Consider the following 9080-nt stretch of genomic DNA (forward strand, 5'->3'; position numbering starts at 1 on the left):
GGGACAAGTAAATAACCTTCGCGAGATTACCCAACATTTCCACTTTCAAAGACTCATGCTTGTGTACGTGTGCAACAAAACAAGACTCATGCACTTAAGACGATCTCTCTATCTCTTAAACTACACAATCACATCTTTACAAATTTGCACAACATTACACAACATGACATTCAATACAATCTCAAACATCAATTAGCATTTAGCAATCAATCACATAATTCATGACATTAACATCTCATAAGGCATCCATGAACATTGATCATACAAGATTCATCCATAACATACACACATAGCTACATGTTATTCTCAATTAACATCATAATTAAATTAAACAAATGCCAATCAACCCTATTCTATCATATAGAAAATCTCATTAGCTTCCTAACGCTTCGAACGTAAAACGGAGTTACGGATCAAAAGTTATGGTCTTTACAAAATTTGCTCAAAGTTGAACCTCTAGGTCGACGCAAGCTCAGTTAGGTCGACTCAAAACTCCTCTAGGTCGACCTAACAGAAGGAAAAATAGATTTTTGGCATTCTGGACTGTTTAGGTCGACTCAGGTTCTGCATAGGTCGACCTAGGCTGCGTGAAAACTCAGATTCACCATTTTTCTTCCCTAATCCCCTCATACAACACCCATTAACCCATATACAATCCATACATCAATTGAAACGAATTTTAGCACACATAGAAGGTTCCTAAACATGTTTCTAACCATGGGTCATTCATACAACACATTAAACATGAACAAAACACAAAATCCAATTGATTTCACATACACACTATCATTTTCTAAATTCATGAAATAGAAGAATAGAAAGCATACCCAACATTACCCAATCATATAAACCTATAAGAACTTAGATTCAAACCCTTACCTCTATTCAACTCCTCCAATCTTCAAGAATCTCACAATCCTCTTCTCTTCCTCTTCTCTTCTTTCTCTTCTCTTCCCCAAATTGTGTTATCTCTAAAACCCTAGTTTTCCTCTTCTTACTATATTTCTCTTAATGGGCTTAGTTATGTTATTACACACCCATCCAATTATTAATTAGGCCCAATACATAGTATACTACTAATAACCTAATTAAATCATAAAAACACAAATATGCATATAATTAGATATTTCATTTAATTAGTAATACCACATAATAATTAAATAAACAAATAATTAGTAAAACACACAAATAAGCTAATAAATAAAATATCTAATAAAATCGGGCTGTTACAACTCTCCCCCGTTTAAAAGATTTTCGTCCTCGAAAATTCTCTTCAAGCAACTAACCCCAAGTACAAATCCTTCATTCAGCCTTCAAGTACTTTTCTTCTAATCTCCAATGACTCCGCAAACCTCTTCAAAATCCAGAAGAAAACTTCGGAGTTTTATCCAAACAATACTTGACGGAATACCATACAAACACTTAATCCTCTCGATGTACAACTTAGCAAGTCTTTCCATCAAATATTCCATTCTTATAGGAATAAAATGAACACATTTGTCCGTCTATCCATAATAATCCAAATCGCTTCACATTTACTCGACGTTCTCGGCAAACTCGAAACAAAATCCGTAGAAATACGATCCCACTTCCACTCGGGAATAGATAACTGTTGTACCAACTAAACGGTTTCTGAGAAGTCCAACTCAAATACACAATTCCGCTATATCCCCCTTCATACTTTACCACTAAACGTTTACCTCAAATCTTGTTACATTTTAGTAGCATTATGATGTATACTCAAACCATTACGATGTCCTTCATTCAAAATTCTCTTTTCCAACTTCGAAGTATCAGAAATGCAAACTCAATCATGACCTTTCATGACTCTAATCTCGTCAATCCGAAAGTGATTACCTTTACCTTGATTAATCAATGTCATCTCGTCAACCAATTGCAATCCAATTTCTGACTCTCTCTAATCTCGTTAAGAACACCAGACATAAGCTTTAACATATTAAGCTTAACGCAAGAAGACGTCGCTTCACAACCTAACTCAAATCTCGAAAATCGTTCCAACAATTTTCAACTCTTGAATCCTCAACATAGAAATATGAAATGATTTCCTACTCAATGCATCGGCTACAACGTTCTCTTTTCCAAGATGGTAATTTAAACCAAAATCCTAATTTATCAAGAATCTAACCATCTTCTTTACTTCATTCTCAACTCTTGTAGTCACTACGCGCCTCAACTCTCAATCCAAACAATAATGTCTCTTATGTTCCAAAACAAACACATTGACATACAACTTCAATGTATACATCGAATAATTCTTCTCATGAACTAAAAATTACCTTGAAGTATAAACTACCATTTATCGATATCTGCATCAACTCACCTCGTCTCGAATCTCATCCAATAAAATTCACATATTCCAACCAAAACTCACATTCAGAAGGCTTCGCACAAACTTATTCTCTTTCAACATCCATTACACAATCCTTAATGTTTAGTATGTTCATCGTCACTCTTAGAATCAAAACATCTTCAAAACACTACCTCATAGGACATTCCTTTTTCTTACTCGACAAAACAAGTGTAACTCTACGACCATACACTTAGACAAATGAAACTCTTCTCAACAACTCCTTAATTCGACTCTTCAACTTCTCCTTAGTCGCTTTACACAATACCGAGTTAGTAAGGGAAATTTATCTTGTCCAATACGATCTCGTCTTCTATCAACAATAGATTAAGGGTGATCAAGTCCTCAATTTGTCAATAGGCAGTCGAAAATCATAACGAAACATAAACCATCGTTACTAAACCATAATAGTGTTCCTTCAGAACTCGCACTCGAAATTACTTAAAACACCAAGATCCAAAATTCCTCTTAAGATTACAATTACTTGCTTCAACTCCAAACATTTCATACCAAAATTCTCATCAACTTGCTCTAACAAAATAAACTAAATCAATTCTCAAAATCTCTACCAAAGATACTCAACAAACAACTTAAACACACATAAGAAGTAGAAACAAAACCCATAGCAGGTGTATCAATAACCATACTTCCATGCATACTAGATGACACAAGATTCAACCTCTTGGATTAGCCTATCATCGGTAGAAGCCTCCGCACCAGACAATGCAACCACTTTCCCTTTCGCTTGTTCCTTCTTCGGCTTGTCGCACTTGGTACAAGTAGCAGCCTCTTTCTTACACTTAGCAGCACGATGACCTTCAACACCACATTTGAAACACTTAAGTGGAGTAGGAGTCCCTCCCCCACTTAGCTTCTTGCCAAAACCATATTGTTTCCTCTTGATATCCTAAGGTCTCCCACTGGATTATCCTCTTTCTCGTTTCAACTTTAGAAATTCCACTTCTTTCTTCCCACGCACATCTTCTGGAAAATAGTTTTCCAAAAATGCATCACGAAAAAGAGTCCAAGTGACTTCAATACCTTCTCTTTCAAATCTCTGCACGGTATTACTCCACCAATCGTCAGCTTCTTTCGTCAGCATGTGAGTTCCCATCTGCACCTTCTGTACATCCATACAAATCATGATTTGAAAAATCTTTTCCATTTCTCTCATCCATGCATGTGCTTTGTCCGGTCCATACTTTCCTTCAAAAGTCGGTGGATTTCACCTTAGGAATTCTCCAAAAGCACATAACTCATCCTTTCCTCCATAGCCGACATTCTCTTGTGGCACTTGTCCAATCGCACTAGTCCACCTCATCACCACCTCAACATTAATGTCAACATTCCTTCCTGCAGCCATTGTCCTAAGACATCCAACGACCAACAGACAAACAGTATTGATCGTGTGAGATACACAAATCTAATACAAAAGGGATAGGAAAAAATAAATGACCTGGCCAACTGACCGACCGTGCTCTGATACCACTATGTAACACCCCCAACTCTATACTAAACAAATAAGGCATACATTTGCGTAAATCAGAGTAAAGAAGCATGCATCTCACGAGGGCGTTATACATATTTCAAAATAAAACAAACATTTTATCTTTAAACATGCAATGGTCATTTCCAAATAACACGGGATTTAAAACAACATGCAAATCAAAGCGGAATAATCATCTCATCAAATAAATGGTAAAGTCGAATGATTCCCATACATCATCCACCATATCTCAACATCTCGGCTCAAGGTCATTCATCAACAAAATAACGTATTCAAATACGAAATACAGTACGAGTAAACAAATATCTCATAACAACAAGTTATAAAATATAAACCCAACCCCATGTGTTACATGTGACCAGAGCACAAGTGACTACTTAGTTACGACACCTTACAAAGATATAAATCTCTAAGCTAAGCCTCCTTCGAAGCATCGCTATCCATGAAACCTGCACGTTACCAACAAAGGATAACATTCAAATAGAAGGGTGAGAATTCAACTTCTTATAGATAAACATAATATGGGAAATGTAAAACACAACAAGAATACATTTCAAGAATTCATCACTCTTCACATAAACATGCATCATATGCAATTAACCAAGATTCACATATTCATGTCATACAACTTAGCTCATTCAATTCCACATAATCAAACATGATTTCTAAACAATGTATATAATCACGTTTCACCAACATGTAGATTCTAAGTACATATCCTTTTCGACAACATTCACGAAGTAACAATTGTATTCAAACATAATCATATTCTAAATATACGAGTTATTATCACATAATCACATATACATGTTTTTCCAAATATATAGACACGTATAAGATTCACCGATGTATCACAAGTATGAACATATATCACCAAATGCACATATTCATCTCTATCCCATTTCACTAAACATCATAGAATATATTTACATCATTGGAATTGTGTCATTAATATTACAAGTATACATGTAATCACCTCTCTTACCCATGTATCATCCTCAATCAAACATGATTCACATATCCATACATATATACATATATCATTAGTACATATAAATTCACATCTACATCACATATGTTTCAATCACATATATCACATTCATAACACAATAACTAATTCATATCAACTGAATCACAAATCCACATATATGCATATCCATCAACATCATTCCAGAGAATTCATATCACATAAATCACACCAACAACAACATTTCATAGCGACTCGTGCGACTCAAGTGTGACTCAATGCGATATGCATGTGGATCCCTCCGTTATCATTTTCGGTCACGCCGATTGCCACTCTCTACGGATAAGATAACCACCTCAAAGCCCCATACTCGTTAAGCTTTCAAACCCCATACTCGTTAGGTTTGGGACAAGTAAATAACCTTCGCGAGATTACCCAACATTTCCACTTTCAAAGACTCATGCTTGTGTACGTGTGCAATAAAACAAGACTCATGCATTTATGACGATCTCTCTATCTCTTAAACTACACAATCACATCTTTACAAATTTGCACAACATTACACAACATGACATTCAATACAATCTCAAACATCAATTAGCATTTAGCAATCAATCACTTAATTCATGACATTAACATCTCATAAGGCATCCATGAACATTGATCATACAAGATTTATCCATAACATACACACATAGCTACATGTTATTCTCAATTAACATCATAATTAAATTAAACAAATGCCAATCAACCCTATTCTATCATATAGAAAATCTCATTAGCTTCCTAACGCTTCGAACGGCGTATAAAACGGAGTTACGGATCAAAAGTTATGGTCTTTACAAAATCTGCTCAAAATTGAACCTCTAGGTCGACGCAAGCTCAGTTAGGTCGACTCAAAACTCCTCTAGGTCGACCTAACAGAAGGAAAAATAGATTTTTGGCATTCTGGACTGTTTAGGTCGACTCAGGTTCTGCATAGGTTGACCTAGGCTGCGTGAAAACTCAGATTTCACCATTTTTCTTCCCTAATCCCCTCATACAACACCCATTAACCCATATACAATCCATACATCAATTGAAACGAATTTTAGCATACATAGAAGGTTCCTAAACATGTTTCTAACCATGGGTCATTCATACAACACATTAAACATGAACAAACCACAAAATCCAATTGATTTCACATACACACTATCATTTTCTAAATTCATGAAATAGAAGAATAGAAAGCATACCCAACATTACCCAATCATATAAACCTATAAGAACTTGGATTCAAACCCTTACCTCTATTCAACTCCTCCAATCTTCAAGAATCTCACAATCCTCTTCTCTTCATCTTCTCTTCTTTCTCTTCTCTTCCCCAAATTGTGTTATCTCTAAAACCCTAGTTTTCCTCTTCTTACTATATTTCTCTTAATGGGCTTAGTTATGTTATTACCCACCCATCCAATTATTAATTAGGCCCAATACATAGTATACTACTAATAACCTAATTAAATCATAAAAACACAAATATGCATATAATTAGATATTTTATTTAATTAGTAATACCACATAATAATTAAATAAACAAACAATTAGTAAAACACACAAAGAAGCTAATAAATAAAATATCCAATAAAATCGGGCTGTTACAGAGACTGTCAGGTTGGCAAGCAAACCAGGACCTCTCACCCAAGGGTCAGTCAACTCACCACCTCTAAAACTCTGGAACTATTGCATATGGATCTAATGGGACCAATGCAAGTGGAAAGTCTTGGAGGAAAAAGGTATGCTTATGTAGTAGTTGATAATTTCTCCAGATACACATGGATAAGCTTTAGAAAAAAATTTGACGTATTTGATGTCTTTAAAGAGCTCTGCACTAGACTCCAAAGAGAAAAGGAAAGCACAGTCATCAGAATCAGAAGCGATCATGGAAAAGAATTTGAGAATGCCAGATTTTTTGCTGAATTCTGCTCAACTGAAGGAATTAGTCATGAGTTCTCCTCCCCTATTACACCCCAACAAAACGGAGTAGTAGAAAGGAAAAACATGACTATACAAGAATCAACCAGAGCAATGATTCATGCTAAGAAACTTCCCATGTATTTTTGGGCTGAGGCTATGAACACAACCTGCTATGTCCATAACAGAGTTACATTGAGAAAAGGAACCTCCTTAACTCTGGAGAGGAAAGAAACCAATTGTCAAGTACTTTCATGTTTTTGGAAGCAAGTGTTATATCCTAACAGATCGAGACCAAAGGAGAAAAATGGACTCCAAAAGTGATGAAGGCATATTCTTGGGATATTCAACAAACAACATGGCTTATAGAGTGTTCAACATCATAACACAAGTGATGATGGAATCCATCAATATGGTCGTTGATGATCAACATGGAGAATTCAATGTCACAGAGAATGTTGAGACATTCATTGAAATTCAGGCTTAATAGCAAACCAACCTGAAGTAGGCAATGAAACTCTTTCAGAACCAGAATCTGAGTTAATCAGCAAAGATCCATCTATTAGAATTCAGAAAGATCACCCCAAGGAACTGATCATAGGAGATCTCAACAGTGGAATAATGACCAGGTCAAAAGGAACTATAGCTAATTCATGCTTTGTGTCCAAAGTTGAACCAAAAAGTGTAAAGGAGGCCCTGACAGATGAGTTTTGGATCAATTCAATGCAAGAGGAACTTGCACAGTTCAAAAGAAACGAAGTATGGGAACTGGTACCCAGACCAGAAGGGACAAATATCATAGGTACGAAATGGATATACAAGAACAAGACGGATGAACAAGGAGTCATAACAAGAAACAAGGCCAGATTAGTGGCTCAAGGATACACTCAAATGGAAGGAGTATACTTTGATGAGACTTTTGCTCCTGTAGCAAGACTTGAGTCAGTCAGACTTCTAATAGGAGTAGCTTGCATTCTAAAGTTCAAACTTTATCAGATGGATGTAAAAAGTGCATTTCTAAATGGATATCTGAACGAAGAAGTTTATGTAGAACAACCTAAAGGGTTTGCTGATCCAAACTTGCCTGATCATGTATGCAAACTGAGAAAAGATCTCTATGGGTTGAAACAAGCTCCAAGAGCTTGGTATGAAAGATTAACTGAGTTTCTGACCATAAATGGATATAAGAAAGGTGGAATAGACAAAACCCTCTTTGTCAAAAACACAGATGGAAGAATCATGATTGCTCAGTGTCGCACCCCAATTTTTGACCCGCATAATTCATTCATTTTTGTCATGTCGCGCTCACATTTTACGTGCATTCATCGTTCAATCGTCGCATTTTCACATATCTTGGATAATTTGACTTTTCATTAAAGTCAACAAAAAATAGCCTTCATTTGCATTTTTACATGTTTTCTTTCATAATTTAGTTTAATTCTAATTTATTTTATTTTTCATTAGAATTAGTATTTTTATCTCTTTAATTGAAATTTATTTTAATTTTAGTGAGTAAAAAAAATATCAAACAAAAACTAGAAGCTTAAATTCTTTTTTGTATATAGTTTAGGCCCAATCTACAAAAGCCCCATTTCATTTTTTAGTTTATTAACTTTAATATAAGTCAAACAAAAAATAACCTCAGCAGCAGAAGCAACAACACACAAAAACAAACCTCTGCCTGAATCTCCATAACCTTCAAACCTAACTTACACTCCTAACACACACCCTTCAAACACCACCGAATCACCTTCAACATACTACACACAAACTTCACTTAACCACAACAAAAAACTTCTGCCAAATTACCTTCACTCCCACCATCACAACTCAACGCAAACCATACTCAAATCCAATCCGCAACACAACAACACTTCATACGCACTCTCCGAACCGCCACAACACAACAAACAACATCACAAACAACGCAGAAACACAACACACACACAAGTTTTTGATATCAGAAGATGAAGCAGCGGGGAAGAGAAACGAAAAGCTTACCTGGGTTATATTCTTTTCTGTTCTTCGATTTATGCTTCTTTTTTCATCATACGTATGTAATCTCTGTTAAAACCTAATGAAACGGGGTTGGGATTTTCTGGGAATCGGATCTTATGCGTTGCTGTATTGATTGTTATTCATACTCTCTTTACGTTCTTGTTTTTTTTCTTCCTTTCGGTCTAACGAATTGCGAGAGATGCGAGACAGGGAGAGATTACGATAGTGTCGTGTCGTTGCTCTTTCAATCTGATTGTCGATGGTAGAAACCGAGTGAGGGTGTGGAG

Source organism: Vicia villosa, linkage group LG1 (genome assembly GCF_029867415.1).
Source record: "Vicia villosa cultivar HV-30 ecotype Madison, WI linkage group LG1, Vvil1.0, whole genome shotgun sequence".
NCBI classification, from domain to species: domain Eukaryota; kingdom Viridiplantae; phylum Streptophyta; class Magnoliopsida; order Fabales; family Fabaceae; genus Vicia; species Vicia villosa.